Consider the following 17398-nt stretch of genomic DNA (forward strand, 5'->3'; position numbering starts at 1 on the left):
TATTGGTATACAAACTTATTGCTGAAAATATACACAACTGCTGTTGTGACATGGTTAGGGTCTTTACTCTTGGATACATTTGAAGAAGAGAGGTCTGTAGATTTTATGATGTGATCTCGGGGTCTTTACTCTTGGATACATTTGAAGAAAGGTACTTGAAAGTCCTTGAATTTCATTTTGCAATGTCTGTGGGAACCCTGAACTTTTATATCGGCTAAAATGTAGATGATGCTGGAAGTGATGAATTTCTGGTCAGTCGTGGAGTGTCGTCTCCTCCTTAGCCAGTTTGACGATGCCCTTCTATTGTCGTACAGAACTTGTAACTATTTTACGTAGGCTAAAATGTAGATGATGCTGGGATGCTGGAAGTGATGATTACCTACCTGTCAGTCGTGGAGTGTCGTCTCCTCCTTAGCCAGGAAAGCAAACCTCTTCTATTGGCCCAGTATGTCACTGAGAACCCTGAACTTCAGGTGTAAGGTGACTATTGGAATCCTGAGAAAAGAGGGTGGTTGGGCAATGACTGAACCTTCCTCTGATCCCATCCCAGTGTTGTTAAAGCCCCCACCCCCTCAAACCAGAATCCACATTGGATCCTAAACACCAGGGACTGGATGTTTTGTCTCCCTGTAGATCCTTCTGAGTGGTGGCTTTGAGCCTCTCCCGGCTGAAGTGAAGCACCAAGATGGTGGTTATGAGCTGAGATCCAAGATGCTGTGTGGCCTTGTTGGAGGATGTCTTCCAACAACTTGAGGTGACCCTGAAAGCTTACTGTACCTGCTGCCTTGTGTTGGTACTCATGACTATAACCTGCTCGGAACAGATTTGAGATTAAATAAAATATCTAAAACGCGACCCGTTGAGCAACGTATCTTCAAGCAGTCTTCATCCAATGGTAAATGTATATAAATTTGCAACATGATTAATCTTTCTTTTACATTTTTGTCATTTAGCTGACTCTTTTATCCAAAGCGACTTACAAGTTTTGTACAACAAGACCGCAGGAAGGGTACAACTCTTATCAGCTGAGTAACAATGTTCATCAAAGTGAGTGCAATAGTGTTGGTTAGTATATTAGGACAAGTGCATGACAGTAGGGTTAGAGTTATTTTTTTTACATTATTTTTCAGATAATGGTTGAAGTGTCTTTAGTCGACGGCGAAAGATTGGACGGGTTTCGGCTGTCCTAACTGGTAGTGGGAAGTTCATTCCACCATTGTGGGGCAAGGACCGAGAATAGGCGACTTCTCTTTGATGACCCTCCTGGAGGTCGGATAGGAGTAGGTCTGAGGTGGCCAGAGGATGCAGAGCGTAGGGGTCTTGAGGGTGTGTAGTTAGAGACCATTGACTGGAGGTAGGCGAGAGCGGTTCCCTTCGCCGCACGGTATGCCAGGTCGAGGGCCTTGAAGCCGATTCGATTGGCCATGGGGAGAAGTGGGGTGACATGGGCTGACTTTGGTAGGTTTGAGATCAGGCGGGCCGCTGTGTTCTGAATGAGTTGAAGTTCGTTGCAGTAGTCGAGGCGGGAGATGACTGTTGATTGGACAAGGAGTTGGGTGGCTTCTTTTGTCAGGAAGGGGAGGATCCTTCTGACGTTGCTCAGGAGGAATCTGCAGGTTCTGGTTGTCGCTGCGATGTGAGCGGAGAAGTTCAACTGGTCGTCAAGGACAACACCAAGGTTCTTGGCGGTTGGGGACACGGCCACAGTTGAATTCTTGACTGAATGTCACAATATTGACAAACTGGGTTGTGAATCTTAATTATGATGATTCATCCCTAATGGGCAATGGCTGTTGCCTTGTATTTATTTTCTATTGGGTTACTTTTAAGTAGGGCTGGGCGAAAATTTGATTTAAAAAAAAATTCGATATTCGATATCGATTATTAAAATATTTCGCGATATTTATCGTTATATCGCCCAGCCCTACTTTAAAGAATAGATGAGGCTGGGGGGCGGGGGGGGGGGGGGGGGGGGGCATTGCACTCAACCGATCGCGATTTGCGACTGATCTCAAAACGAGATTAGATTCAAATGTTTTGTTATGATACAGCAGAAGTAGTAGGGCTGGACCGTATGTCTAAAATGTATATCACGGTATAATTTGAAGTATAGGTGGTAACAGTGTATCACGGTATATTCATTTATCTTAAAATGTCTATATAAATGCTTCTGAAGGGGTAAAACACTGGTATGGCAGCTATTACTGTACTCTTGTATTACTAGGACATATTTCACAACCTTTCTCAAGTGTCTGCTGGCAGGTAACACATATCTTGGATCGGGTTTTGACCATGTCTATTGACAGTTTGAAAAAGAACCATGTCCTTACGCAAGTAATCATGTATGTCATAAATGTCACTATGAATTGGAAATGGGGGACCCTGATGTAAACAAGACAAACTTCTTTCTCTGGTCTGCATCCCCTTAACAATTGTGTGTATTGAGCCGTACTGTATTGTACCCATTCTGCAATCTGTTAAATAAAGTTTTCATTCATTCAAACAGTGACACATTTGTTATGTCGGTCCACCGCTGGCTTTTTTGTTGAAACATAAATAAAAAAAATATTCTGTTACAGCTGCTGACCTATATACTATAGCTAATGTCCAATATATTCCTTTGGAATGAAATGGGTTCAAGAATCATCAGGATTGGCGGCTGGGTGGCACAGCGGACATTGCGCTCGTCACCAGCGCATGAGACACCGGGTTCGACTCCGGCTGTCAGCGTTGCCTCCGGCTTGGGCCTGCCGTCATACTAACTCAATTGGCAGAGTTAGCGGGTGGAAGTCGATGGGTGGTAATCTGGACGTTGTGGACAGCGACTCCTACAGGTCAGTTGGGGGGACGCCTGCAATCGAGCCTCTCATACGTTACACCTCGCCAAATGAGAGTTATGAAATGACAAGTGCGCGTTGACACGCCCACTACACAAAGCCTCTGTGCTCCTAAATAATTTGTCCAGTTCGGACATATCTATTTTTAGGGGCAAATGAGAGTGAAATAGTCTCTCTGGAGTCTGGAGAGCCCTGCCTCAGCAAGCTAACGTTACCTCCACAGTCCACTCCTAGCAGCCCCCTCCCTCAACACTGGTTACGTCATTGCTACTTTAGAGTTGCTCTACCGGTCACAAGGTATAGTCAAAATCGATACCGTAGCGCAAATTCATACCGTTTATACCGTCCACCCCTAAACAGAAGTACAATACACCATCCAACCAGAGTGGATAAAGAAATGCTCCAGAAATGAATATGTGTAGGGAAAGGCTTAGCGAGTCAGCGCACATGCATACGCTGTATACGTTTTAAATTAATCGTTTCAGCAAAGTAGGCTTCTATTAATCGAATTACTTGTTTTAATGGGTATCATAGTAGTAAGTCCTACTGTAGAACATGACATATTAGCATGACATCTGATTTATTAATGCCAATACTGACGACAAGTGCTATTGGCTCTTGACGATTGTAAACCATGGATTAGTCGGTCACAGTTAACGTCGGACCGTTAGCTCAACTGGTTGGTGCCGCTGGATCCAATCGTCCCAGGTTCAAACCTCTTGGTTACACAACCTTTTTATTTAACGTTAATTCATTTATCCACTCTGGTTGGATGGTGTATTGTGCTGTATAATGACAATACTAATCTCATTTTGAAATCGCTACCTGTTGAGTGGATCACAACACGACAGTGGTGAAATTATTATGTGCCCTATATATATAAAACAGCATTGCACCATGCTGATTCACTCGACGGGTAGCAATCTCAAGACGAGATCCAATTCAAATGTATTGTCAATACACCATCCAACCAGAGTGGATAAATGAATTAATTTGACAAAAAAAAAATATATATTTAACCGAGATTTGAACCTCGGACGATAGGATTCACACAGTCTCTACTCTTCACAATATTAGGATATCACATATTAACATGAAAGAGGGAACTATTCTGGACTGGGTTGGGCTGAACTGGGCAGTGAAAGATGCTGGACTGGACTGGGTTTGGTTGGGCAGGGAAAGTTCGGCTGGTCTGGGCTGGGCTTCACTGGGATGGGCAGTGAAGCGTTTCACTGTAATGTAACGGCTAAATAAAACAACTTTAACTTGACTTGTTACATTTGCACTCTGGTTCGATGCCAAACGTATTCTGGTTGTGCTGTATGATGACAATACATTGGAATCGAATCTCATGACAACGCTAGGGGTTCAGCAGGTGTATTCTGAATGACGAGTATGACAACATCACCGTCACCGTTGTGAAGGGCATATGGGTGAGTGGTGATATGGGGGGAAACCCGGTAATAATTCTGTAATAATAAAAATGTCACTCGGCTGCATTTAAGCAAAGCCGCTCAGTATAGTCATCCACTATGTTGAACACGTGTTATGGTAGCTTGTTACATGCTAGGTAGCTAGCCGGCTAATGCTGGTTGACTTGAGTGAGCCTCACGCCCACTTGTCATTCTCATCCGACTCGAAGGAGACGTGTCACGTGCTGTTGTTCGCCCCCATGTCAGACCGCACTGATATATATCCGAAAGCGACGACTACATGCAATTATTTTCATCCACTGATGTGTTTTTGTCTACGTTGTCAAGCCGGTGACAGGAGTCTGTAGGTCCGCGCGCAGTGGTCTGTCCACTTCCCCTATCGGCGGCATCTTCTAGAAAACGAGTGTTCATTGGAGGAGCTTAGAGCGCAACGATGGATTATGGATGGATTATTATGAGGTGCAAATGGGAGGAATCATAAGGGGGGAGTCAAGAGTTCGGTTTGTGCCAGTGAGGGAATCAGCAGATTGCAGAATGATTTTTTTTTGGTTTTGTTTACTACTCGCCAGTGTGGCGAGTGCTCTTCATGAATCACTCGCCAAACATAAAGAGTACTCACATTTGGCGAGTCAAATGGCCTAATTTCCTCCCCTGATCGGATGTCATGCTAATGTCATGTTCTACAGTAGGACTTACTACTATGATACCCATTAAAACAAGTAATTCGAATAATGGAAGCCTACTTTGCTGGAACGATTAATTTCAAACGTATACAGTGTGCGCTGACTCGCTAAGCCTTACTCCACGCATTATGTGTACCTCCGCCTGAGTAACGCCCCCTGTTGATGATGACGGTGGAACGTTGGTTCTGCTTAAATAGGTGTAAACGCAGGCTGGTTCGCCAGGGAGCACAAGGTTCAGAGGCTCCAGTACGGAGCTGGAGCTAGAACCAGAGCTGACTGTGTGAAAGGGCTATTATTGGAATCCTGTAAAAATGTAAAAACTGGTTTTGGAGCAATGACTGAGATACCCCTCTTTTATCCTCCTCAGAACCACAATTCTGCAACAAACTATTGTAAATCAACTGATTGTCCTGCAGTGCTGACTGATTGGTGTCTCTGATCCTTATGGGACATTGTTTTACCATTACATTGTACTGGTCTTTCAGGTCTTGTGATTCTGTTGGTCTTTGGCCTCCAACAGCTGACAAACTGGGGAAACGGCAAGGTGTGTTTTTGATTGGGCTTCTTGTAAAATAGAGTAGGTAAAACATTGTAAAAGCATGGTATTACTGTTGTGACGAGATCGGTAATAAGACTGTTATGTCACATTCCTCACATGGCAACTTTGTACTCTTCCAATGCCATGTACAAAGCAAGGGTTGCAATCAGTGGCGTTGCGCAATATGTCGGGCCCCCCCCCCCCGCAGGTCAGACCATGAGGCCCCGCCCACTCCCCTAAATCAATAATAAAGTGAGAAAATTTTGCTTTTTTTTCACCGCGTGGGAGCAAATTCGAGACACATATTCGGTTGCAAAAAGGTGTCCCACGGTCTCCTCTATGGCCGTGAATATTTTCACTCGCAAACCATGTACTAAAATTCCAGTTCCAATGTAACCTGTAGGCTACTCGTACTGGTTATGGCGAATAAAACGTTATATTCTTCTAACCTGTCTGGGCGACTGTAGCGTGGCTGGGGGCCGCCGCCTGGCTGGGCTGTCTGTCTGCCTGGACTCGACGCGGAGCTGACCGGGGGACCGGCGTGTTTATCGGTGGACGCGGCGCGGCGGCCGGCCTGGGTGGGGAGCTTACTGCCGATGCATTCTCCTAGGGCTGGGCGATATGGAAAAAAATCATATCGCGATAACGATATGATAATGTTATCATATTTCTCGATATCGATAATTATCGAAATTGTTATAAGTATAAAAAAATACAAATACAAATTTAATGTAATGTAAACTTTTTTTTTTAAACAACAGATGTATGTTTATTTTGCAGCAATTCTTTGTCGTTGCCGCCATCTTTAGTGTTACATCCCCTCACACTCCAGTTCTCAGGCTGCAGCTGGTTTAAAAGCTAAAGTAAACCGGCTTCTCTGCTGGCTGTGGCTCCAGGGGAGGTGAACAGTTCTGGCTCTGCTAGTTTATTTTCTATCTTTTGGCGCTTTTTTCTGCTAGCACACATAGCCTACTGTGTACAGACGGTTTCAAACTGTATTTTAAATTAGAAAGCAAACAAAATAAATGGACAAGAGAAAAATAAATATCAATTTGGTCAGTATTGTCATTTGGACAAGCAAAGCCATTACTTTAAGTTGCAGGCAAGAAAGACAAGTCTGTCCACTGTGCCCTGTTGCAGGTCACAAAAAAAAATTTTTATAAAAAGAAAAATCGATTTTTAAAATATATCGCGATATTTATCGTTATCGTTATATCGCCCAGCCCTACATTCTCCAGTAACGTTAGTCAGTCTACCTTTGCTGCCTGCTGGAACAATGATGTTCTTTTTCGTAGCTTTGCCGTCTCCTGTTCTGCTTGGATATTTGCGGCATTTTTACCGGCGCTTCCCGCTGTGTTTTGAACGCTGCCAATGAACCAGCCTAGCCCTATCGCAGGTGAGCAAATCATAGCAGGGAGGGGGGGGGCCCCGCCCTCTTGCGCGAGATGCATCCAGCTGTAGCCCCGGAGAACCATACTGGGCTCCTCACACGGTCTGCGGTCTGCGCTCTGTTCCTGCACGTTACGAAATCTAAGAGGATAGTCTACAGTGGGGGCGGGGCCCCCTAAGCTCCGGGGGCCCCCCGCACCGCGTGGTCGGCGGGAGCCTCCCCTACGCCACTGGTTGCAATGTTACAGGCAGCCATCCTGGAAGAATTCCGTGCAAGGCCTCATTACCAAAATGTAATAACGGACCTCTAACACTACTATGAAGTAATAACGTGAGGCACCAATGGAATTTGCAAATAGATTAAAAGCAGCGGTTCATTTAATGAGCATTTTTTTTATGAAATTGTTACACCTACTGTTTTTCCTCCTGGAAGTGATGAGTTAATTAGTACCGCCCCAGTCTGACAATTCATGACTGATTGGTCTTACCTCTGATTGCAGGAATTATTGCTCTGATTGCAGGAATTATTGCATCAGCCATTTGTTCTACATTTACAGAACTCTTCTCATTCTCCTAGATCTCCTGCTTGAAGTGGACTACATAGCTGCGGCTCATGGATGACTAGGTGTGTAAATAACTTTTTTAAACTTGGTCTCATTGTGTTAATGAATTCGTTTTTGTATAACAAACTGGAAGTGATGAGTTTATTTTACCGCCCCAGTCTGAAAATACATGACTGATTGGTGTCTCTGATCAATAGCTTTTTTGCTTGATCTTTGTGCCTCTAAAATGCTACAAACCCCTCAATGCTCTATGATCTCTCCTCCTTCCAGAGTCTGGCTGTGAACCACCTGCAGGGCCGCAGGATTCCAGTCATGGGTCCTGCCCAGTTTCTATCCCAGTCGCCTGATTTAAAAAGAATTAAAATAAAATGTGAAACTCTACTCTTGAGCTTGTTTTTTTTACCTTGACTAGGTGCATAATGTTATATTTGTTGAGTGAGGTAGCTTGAGTGGCTACAAAGTATTTGGAATGCATTTGAGTAATTTCTGAATAGAGATTGGAATTTGATTTGAACAGACTGCAAAATGGTGGGTAAACTGAAGTGGGATTATTAGCGCAGTCAATTTAGTTCAGGAGCCCAACTCTATATTTAAATGATTGAATGCCCTAAATGCCAAGTATATTTACTCTGTATATTTCTCACAAATAACTTGTGCTTAAACTAGGTCTTTAAAAGCTTGCCCTCTCCCCACCTACTGTAGACCGTTGTGGAGTTCTGAACAAGTTAGACCAACTACATTTACTTGTAGGGTCAAGTGTCTTATTATAGGGGTGTGGCACTTAATAACCTGTAGAGGGGGACATTGTCTCAGTCACCCATTCTCTAGAGCAGTGGTCCCCAAACTATGGCCCGTGGGCCGGATCCGGCCCGCCTCCACATTTGGCCCGGCCCCCTAGAGCCCCGGAGCTTTAAAAAATTTAATTAAATATGATTTATATATATATATTTTAAGATGGCAGCATCCCCATTGTCTGTGCTGAATGTTTGTTAGTGTTTGATATTTTGTTTTTTTTTGTACTTTTAAACATCCATTTTTAGTAAGTAGTAGTTTTCATTTGATCCTATAATTTTTTCATTCGCCGATTTTGTGGACATTTTTTTCTTAAGATTTTATTTATAGCATTTTCAGCTTTTTTGACCACGCAGGACCGATAGAGGAGAGAGGGTGAAACGGGAGGAGAAGAAGGGAAGACATGCGGCACATGGCCACCGGGACGGGGAATCGAACCCGGGGCGACCGTATAAAGTGTATAAAGGTGCTGAGTAGAGGCAAGATACCCAGATGGGCCTATACGGGGCCTCAACTCAAACCTCTTAAAGGTCAACCTTCACATTGTATTTTTGTTCAATAAACAATGTGGACTAGGCCAACAGTGACTTTCATGAAGAATGGGAAAAAAAAGTATTGAAATTGACCCAGTTTTAGCGTTTTTATCAAACATTTTGTCTGCCCAACACAATCACCACGCACGTGCATATTTTAATCAATGGTTCATAACGTGCGTGTGTAATCGAAATGATCGTCACAACAGGTGCAGGGCACCAGGGGGCTCACCAGGGGGCGCTGAGAGTCACACACAGCTAGTGGCAGGCACTGATATATACTTGCTACTACTAGCCGAATGAAAATGTATCTGTTTCACCTAACACTTGCTCCGTGATTATAGCCACCCATCTCTAAAGCCACCACCCATCTCTAAAGCCACAACCACGTTACCATATTTGTAATAATGTAAATCATTGTGTCGTTGTACACATATTGTGTTTATAACGTTAGTAGCTAACATAGCTTAGCTTGGTAGCTATTGTGCTAACAAAATATCCCGACATCCGGCTCGCTGGCCGGCATGAACGGCCGACCCAAAATGGTTCTCTCCTCTCTGTACACCCCGTCCCCACGGGTACCCTGCCGGGGGGCCATGGACGCGACAACGGCGACAATGGTGGCAGCCTGTAGGGTGCTCGAGCCCGTAAAGGCTAGTGGTTCACGATAGCTATGAGCTAACAATGGCCGCCGCTGTTGTCGCGTCCACAAGCTCCTCCGCAGGACACCCGCGAGGACGGGGGCACACAAAGAGGAGAGAACCATAGGCTAACGTCAGTGTAGTGGTCCCGACTGTAGGCAGCAGGGACGGCGGAGCTATATAGGCTAACTGTGATGCACCTAGTGGGCCACCATTGAACTAGTACTATGACCCGGACGGGCAAGGCATTTCCTGAAGTGACGTCACGGCCGTGCTAGCTTTTAGATTCGGCTCATTAATATGCACCTGTAGTGAAGTCGGCGTTTGATAAGCTTTTTTGATTCGCGCGTGCATGTTATTCGTGCGTGGACCTTTTAAACTCTTTCAGAGTGGCATTTCCGGTGTCAAATGGAAAAAAAAAAAGAATGAAATTATATACCAATGATGTAAACTACCCATAATTGATCAGTGGGTTTAACCTGGAGGTTGGGCTTTAAGTTGCAACGTCCCTCATATGGGACGTTTTTTGGATTTTTTTGTAACCGGCACTTTGGCGACTCGGTGTGCATATTTTGTAATACAATATATATATCGAATTGAAGGCTTATTTGTTGCCTGTCGATAGTGACAAAATCCGTTCAGCGGTTCTCGAGTTACATGCCGGTATTTGAGGCTTGTGCAAAGTACACGGTATTGCGCAAAATACCACTCCCGACTCTCGAAAATGATTGTGGATCGTTGTAACCAATGAGTGTGGCTTTCCAATGATACCCCACATGGGGATCTAAATTAAAAAAAAATTAAAAACACGAAGAAACATAAACAGCAAGAGCAAAACAGCCGAATGAATTGAATATTGTCTATGAGAAAACTGAGTTTTTCTTTGTACACAGTTTACCAAAATCACTCATTTCTGAATGGACGATAACATTAACATTAATAATTAGTCTAAACAAAATAACATGAACCTGTAAAACAAAGTGACATTAATGGTTTTATGAGATTGAAGCTATTAATTTAACAATATATTTCAGCTTGGATTTGATTGATGAAATAGATGCACATTTTTATTATGGATGGTTTTGAATTCCAAATAGTAGGACCTCTAAATCTTACACTGAACTGACCGAATGTTGTGCGGAAGAAATTACGATGAATATTGTTTGATTGCATTGTGAATGAATACTGGAGTTTGATATGAAAAAAATATGGAAAACAATAGGAAATAAATCTAAATTAAAAGTGCAGTTAAACATAAAAATACATATCTGGTATACATTAATATCAAAGATTGATAGTATTTTAAGTTGCTTAAAAAGAGGAGCAGATTGTTCAAGGTGATAAGTAGTGGCAAGCCTTATGAATTTCTTTTGCAATATAAAAAGTTTATGAAGAGAAGTAGGAAAAGTACTGGCCCAAATAATATTACAATATGATAAATATGGGCATATCAAACTATAATAAAGTGTCAAAAGACAGGAGCGATTCACAAGAGAAGAAATCCTAATGCCATATGATTTCATAACTTTTTTGCAAACTAGCTCAATATGATCAACTTTTAACCGTTTACACATGGAAATATTGATAAATAAAGCCCATTGGCTGTCACATGGATCAAACCTGACTCCAGTCTACGGGTCTGTCCGATGAGCAGCCAGGCCAGTCCACCATCATAAAAGATGGTGTCATCTCATTACTGATGTTGTAGGGCTGGGCGGTTAGTTGAGTTTCAATTTTAATTATGATTTGGGCTTCCTATGATCATGAAAAGACTATAAAACGATTATTGTCTCACATGCCGTCTTGCGTTGTAAATGCACCACACCCTTCCTTCACAGCAGTGCACTCCGCCCCTCCAAACCCAAATCCAAGTCCAAACAGTAGTTTCAGCTGGTGTTGAAGGGGGAATTTTGTCCCCAGTTCTTTTTAATCTATATGTCGATGGTCTGTCCGAGCAACTGAGTGCCTGTAATACTGGGTGCATGATTGGTGATACTTTAGTATTATGTATGCAGGGGCGGCTAAGTGGCGCAGTGGGCAAGGCGCTCGCCACTAGTGCAGGAGATGCTGGGTTCGAGCCCAGCTCTCGGCATTGCTACCAGCTTGGCTGGTCGTTCATACTAACACAATTGGCAGTGTTACAGGTGGGAAGCTGGTGGGTGGGGATCGGACGTTGTGGACAGCGACTCCTACAGGTCGGTTGGTGCGCCTGCGCAGTAGAAGCAGGAAGCAACAGGGGCGGCGTGACCCTCCCACGCAGACCCTCGCCGCTGAGAGATTGCGCTGTGCAAGTGAAAAGATGCGACGGCTGCCTCTTCGTGTACCGGAGGGGACACGTGATGCAAGGCTTCGTCCACATTGCAGCCGACCTGTGGGAGGCATGGCCTAACAGCGTTCGAGACAGGGGAGGGTAGAATTGGACAATATGAAATTGGGATGGGAGAAAAAAATTAAAAATGGGAGAAAAAGTAGATAAAAAAAAGGTATTATGTATGCAGATGATCTTGTGGTATTTAGTCCGAGTGATATCAAATACAATGCCAGTAAGAGTGCTGTTTTTTATTTGTAGATCCAAAGAGGACAAATGTCTAAAATGTCCTGACTTCAGATTGTCTGAAAATAATCTTGGGGTCTGTGAAAAGGTCAAATATTTTGGGCATTTTATTACAGAACAAATGACAGATGATGATATAATTATACAGGCAATGCCGCAGGATGTATGCACAAGCGAACACTCTCTCACGCAAGTTTAGTATATGTGATGGAGGGAAAGTCTCTGTTCAGAGCATATTGTACACCACTTTATACTGCACACTTGTGGTCAAGCTACAAAAACCAAGTTTGCAGAGACTTCAAGTATAATGATGTCATGAGAATATTACTTAAAATACCTAGATGGTGTAGTGGAAGTGAAATGCTTGTGGCTGCACGTGTCAATACCTTTCAAGCTGTTTTAAGAAATCTCATGTGTAAATGTCGGCTAAATTACTCTGGAAATGAGATCATTCTGGTTTTAATGGACATTAGGTTCAGTGCCACATGTTACCACTCATCTATGTGGAGACATTGGCATAGCTGTCTATTTGTGGGACATTGATGTGTATTTAAGTGATGTTATTTTTGCCTGTTGTGTGTCATTTTATATGTATGTTTTATTTTTTTATCTGGACCATGAGTCCGTATTAAAGTTTGAATAGAAAAATTATTGACCAGGTACATATTTTACATTATGTTATAGCCATAAGTAATATATTGACGTATTTATGAAAATGTACATAATACAAATAAGTATATATATTTCATATGAAATCTTCTTTAACTTTTAACATTTTCAGAAAACATTTAAGTTCCCCTACTGGGGAACAAACCCAGGACGCTCGCATGGGAGACAAGTGCCTTTATCTCAAGACTGAGACATACCTTTCTGATAACCCCACCCAAACCCTAACCCTAACCTTAACCACACTGTTACCAACTAACCATAAACGTAACCCTATAGGGAAACCCTCAGAGAAACCATGATCTGACGAAGGTACCCATTAAAGATTAGAGATGTTTTAACTGAACGGCCCTTCTAAGGTTTCTTCTTCCCTCCACATTGCCTGTGGTGCTTTTTTCCTATTGCTAGGTTTTTAGTGAGTTTTTCCTTACCTTTGCGGGGAGTGTTGAATTTATTTATTTATTTTGGATTTCATGGTGTTTTTTGTTTTGTTCTTGATTCATTGTGATGTTTCTTCTTGACTTGTTTAAAGAAGATATCACACTTGTGTACTGAGTGTGATATCAGAGGTTAACCTTTCACTACCACACTACAGAAGGTTAACCCTTTCACTGCCACACTACAGAAGGCAGGGCCGCCTGGGAGAAATGCGAGGCCCTGTGCGAGATTTAAACGCGAGGCCCCCCCCCCCCCCCCAAAAGGTTAAAAAAAAATAAAAAATTATATATATATATATATATATATATTTTTTTTTTTCATACAGTCAACATATTCTTAAATAATAGCGCTGCCCGAGGCAGGGCATGATACAGTCAACATATAGCAAGAGAGAGAGCGAGAGAGAGCTCCCGTTCTACAGTCAATATACAGTGTACAGAGAGAGAGAGAGAGAGAGAGAGAGACACATTGGAAAGAAATTGAAATGCTATTTGGCCCTAAACAGAGAGTACACAGTGGCAGAATACCTGAGCACTGTGACTGAAGATCCTTGACTAGGTACAGACTCAGCGAGCACAGCCTAGCCATCGAGAAAGGCCGCCATAGGCAGACTGTGTGTGTTAGAAAGAGAGAGAGCGAGAGCATGTGTGTTTGTCGTGTGTGTGTGTGTTAGAGAGAGAGCATGTATGAGAGATCCAAAAGGACAAAGATCAACACTTAAATCCAAAGTGAGAGAGAAAGAGAGACTCATTGGAAAGAAATTGAAATGCTACACTGTACATAGTCAAGGATCTTCAGTCACAGTGCTCAGGTATTCTGCCACTGTGTACTCTCTGTTTAGGGCCAAATAGCATTTCAATTTCTTTCAAACCACTGCCTCGCCTGAACATTATCATGCAGCTGTGTCTCTCTGACATCACAAATCAGCACATTTTCAGATGACTCAGTCAGTTCAGTGAGGGTGAATATTGTGAGAGGAGAATTGGAAGAATGCGCCAATATGAGAATTAGAGACATAGATCATATTAATATAAGTCCACATAGCTAGGAAACAATGCTAAACACTGAAAAAGGCCATTTATAAGATAGTTCCCCTTTAAAATATTTGTATATTAATAATAAGTGTCAGTTGTAACCTTTTTTTGTTTGACATGTTTGTTTATTTTCAGTTGATAATAATACAATAAAGACACAGTTGTTTAAATGTTTATTTTCTTAATTTAATTTCCTATACAATGTAGGAACCGCGCAAGTGATTGATTGGATGAAAATTGTATTAACAGATTGCAGAATGGGTACAATACAGTACGGCTCAATACACACAATTGTTAAGGGTATGCAGACCAGAGAAAGACTTTCGTCTTGTTTACATCAGGGTCCCCCATTTTCAATTCATCATAACATATGACATACACAACATACAGATAGACAGTACTGCTACATCTATACATTTATGACATACCAGATTTGCAAATGTATTGTTTGTGATACAAAAAGAGTCCAGAAAAGAGAGTATATACATTTGACGTAGAAACTGTACATTGGAGGAGGTAGGGTGGGTTGGGGGGGTGGGGGACACTGTACAACTGTACAAGCAAAACTGTACATTGGAATATTGACAAAACCATACTTGGTCATTTACTGTACATTGGAGGGGGTTGGGTTACAACACAGGAGCAGAGTATAAACAATAAACTCTCTGGTAAACAAGAATACCCTGAAGACTCTAGCAGGAGCACTCATTCAAGGGTACTACGACTATGCTTGCACCTCATGGTACCAAAGCACCTCAAAGGCACTAAAAAACAAATTACAAACATCTCAAAACAAGCTAGTCAGACTACTGCTTGACCTGACTCCTAGAACCCACCTCACCCCTGCCCACTTTAACAACCTAGGATGGCTTAGAGTAGATGACAGAGTACAGCAACTTGCAATGGGCCTGGTCTACAAGATACACTACGCGACCAAGGTACCCATGTACATGTCAAAATACTTCCCAAAGGTCAGTGAATACCACGATCACAACACCAGAGGGAGCTCCACAAATCATGTAAAACCCAGATTCGGCTCAAACAAGGGACTAAACACGTTTTGCAATTATGCCACATCAATGTGGAACGCCCTACCTAAAGCTGTAAAGGAATGTGAATCACTACCCACTTTCAAAAACACTCTCAAAAAACACCTACGTGAGACTGCAATTCGAAACTGGCCCCTACAAATGTCCCAACCTAGTTGTACAGTAAATGACCAAGTAAGGCTTTGTCAGTATTCCAATGTACAGTGTAAAATGTGTGTGTGTCCCCTACTCAACCCCCCCCCCCCCCACCTCCAATGTACAGCCCTCACCCACCCACCCCACCCCACCCACCCAACCTCCTCCAATGTACAGTTTCTACGCCAAATGTATATACACTCTTTTTCTGGACACTTTTGTATCACAAACAGTACTGTATTTGCAAATCTGATATGTCATAAATGTATAGATGTAGCAGTACTGTCTATCTGTGGTGGTGGGGCTGATCTCGGACAACGACGAGAAGGCCTACCGGGAGGAGGTTGAGGTACTGGAACTCTGGTGCCAGGACAACAGCCTGCTCCTGAACATTGGTAAAACCAAGGAGCTGATCGTGGATTATAGGAGAGGACAGCAGGAGACACACACACCACTGATGATTAACGGGGCTACCGTGGACAGGGTGAGCAGCTTTAAGTACCTGGGGGTCCACATCTCAGAGGATCTGACATGGTCAACACACATAGACACAGTAGTAAAGAAGGCGAAACAGCGCCTCTACCACCTGAGACAGTTAAGGAAGTTCAGAGTATCGGGGAAGATACTCCAGTCCTTCTACTCAGGAGCTGTAGAGAGCATCTTGACCGGAAACATCACTGCCTGGTATGGAAACAGCACGGCACAAGACAAGAAGGCCCTACAGAGAGTGGTGCGCTCAGCCGAGCGTACCACGGGTATTGCACTACCTCCCCTGCAGGTTCTATACAACAAGAGGTGCAAATCCAGAGCCTGCAGGATAATGAAAGACCCTCACCACCCCAATAACAGCCTGTTCCAGCTGCTGAGGTCAGGCAGACGCCTGCGAACCCCAGCTACTAGGACAGAGCGGCTTAGGCTCAGCTTCTTCCCCCAGGCCATCAGAGCCCTGAACAATGAACATTGAGTGCCACAGAACACTGAACTATCCACACACAAGCACACATGAACACACACACAACACACACGCTGTGCACGCTCACACACTAGCAGCCACTTGACACTTTAACATGCGCGGGCACACACTCATGCCGCACAACTATGGCCAAAAGGAAAGGCCACTTTAAATTAGAATAACAGGAACAGTGTATTGCACTACCAAAGCTACCTAGCATGTCCTATATGCTCTGTAAATAACTATGTACAGATACCGAGATGTCACACCATGTTACCTGTTTATTGCACAATGTTGTTTTTTATTGGATTCTATTGTATGTTGTAACACTGTATTGCACATCGTTGCGGGCAAGACCACCCGCATTTCATTGTATACTTGTATGCCGTGACAATTAAAACTCTTGACTTGACTTGACTTGACTATCTGTATGTCATGTATGTCATATATGTTATGATGAATTGAAAATGGGGGACCCTGATGTAAACAAGACGAAAGTCTTTCTCTGGTCTGCATCCCCTTAACAATTGTATGTATTGAGCTGTACTGTACTGTACCCATTCTGCAATCTGTTAATAAACTTTTCAATCAATCAATCAATCAATCAATCAATCAAACAACAGTACAGGAATGTAATACCACAATATCTACTAACCTGATCAATACAAGCCCCCCCCCCCCCCCCCCCTCGTCAGCGCAGACGTACTTGCTTTTGATTTTGACGTTCAATTAACACGTTCGCTAACGGACGTAGAGAAACGTCAGACGTACGTCAGACGTACTTCGAGATACTTCCGTACTTTCCGCCAATCAGCGCATTGCCCTGTCACGGGAGTAATCTTGTGGCTGGGCGGATGTTGCCCAATCTGGACCGAGGCTCCGAGGCTGCAGCTCGACCCTACTCGCGTAAAACCCCAAGAAGACACAGGAAGTTGGTAACGGACAGGGGACTGAAGGGAAGGGTAACGGGATCATCTGAGTCGGCGGAGTGGACGGAGGAAACCATGTGGCGAAGCGGCTGCTGGCTAGCGGCAGGCGCCTGGATGGGGGAAGGAGGAGCGGTTGGGTTGGATTGCGGCTGGACGTGGTCGGGGCAGAGGAGGTTGAGGTTTTCGGAGGAGATGGTGGAAGGACTGTTCCGTGTCGATGGCGTGAGGATGT

The 17398-nt window shown here is 43.5% G+C and overlaps 1 long non-coding RNA gene across 1 annotated transcript; it reads left to right on the top strand.

Annotated features, from left to right (window-relative positions):
• The first annotated feature begins 400 nt into the window (after window positions 1–400).
• Window positions 401–7782, top strand: LOC311237338. The gene is made up of 3 exons (XR_014620275.1): window positions 401–754; window positions 7458–7505; window positions 7714–7782. It is a non-coding gene; the product is annotated as an uncharacterized lncRNA (long non-coding RNA).
• Window positions 7783–17398: the final 9616 nt, after the last annotated feature.

The sequence above is a fragment of the Notolepis coatsorum genome (assembly GCF_963971535.1).
Source record: "Notolepis coatsorum genome assembly, chromosome: 1".
Taxonomy (NCBI): Eukaryota; Metazoa; Chordata; class Actinopteri; order Aulopiformes; family Paralepididae; genus Notolepis; species Notolepis coatsorum.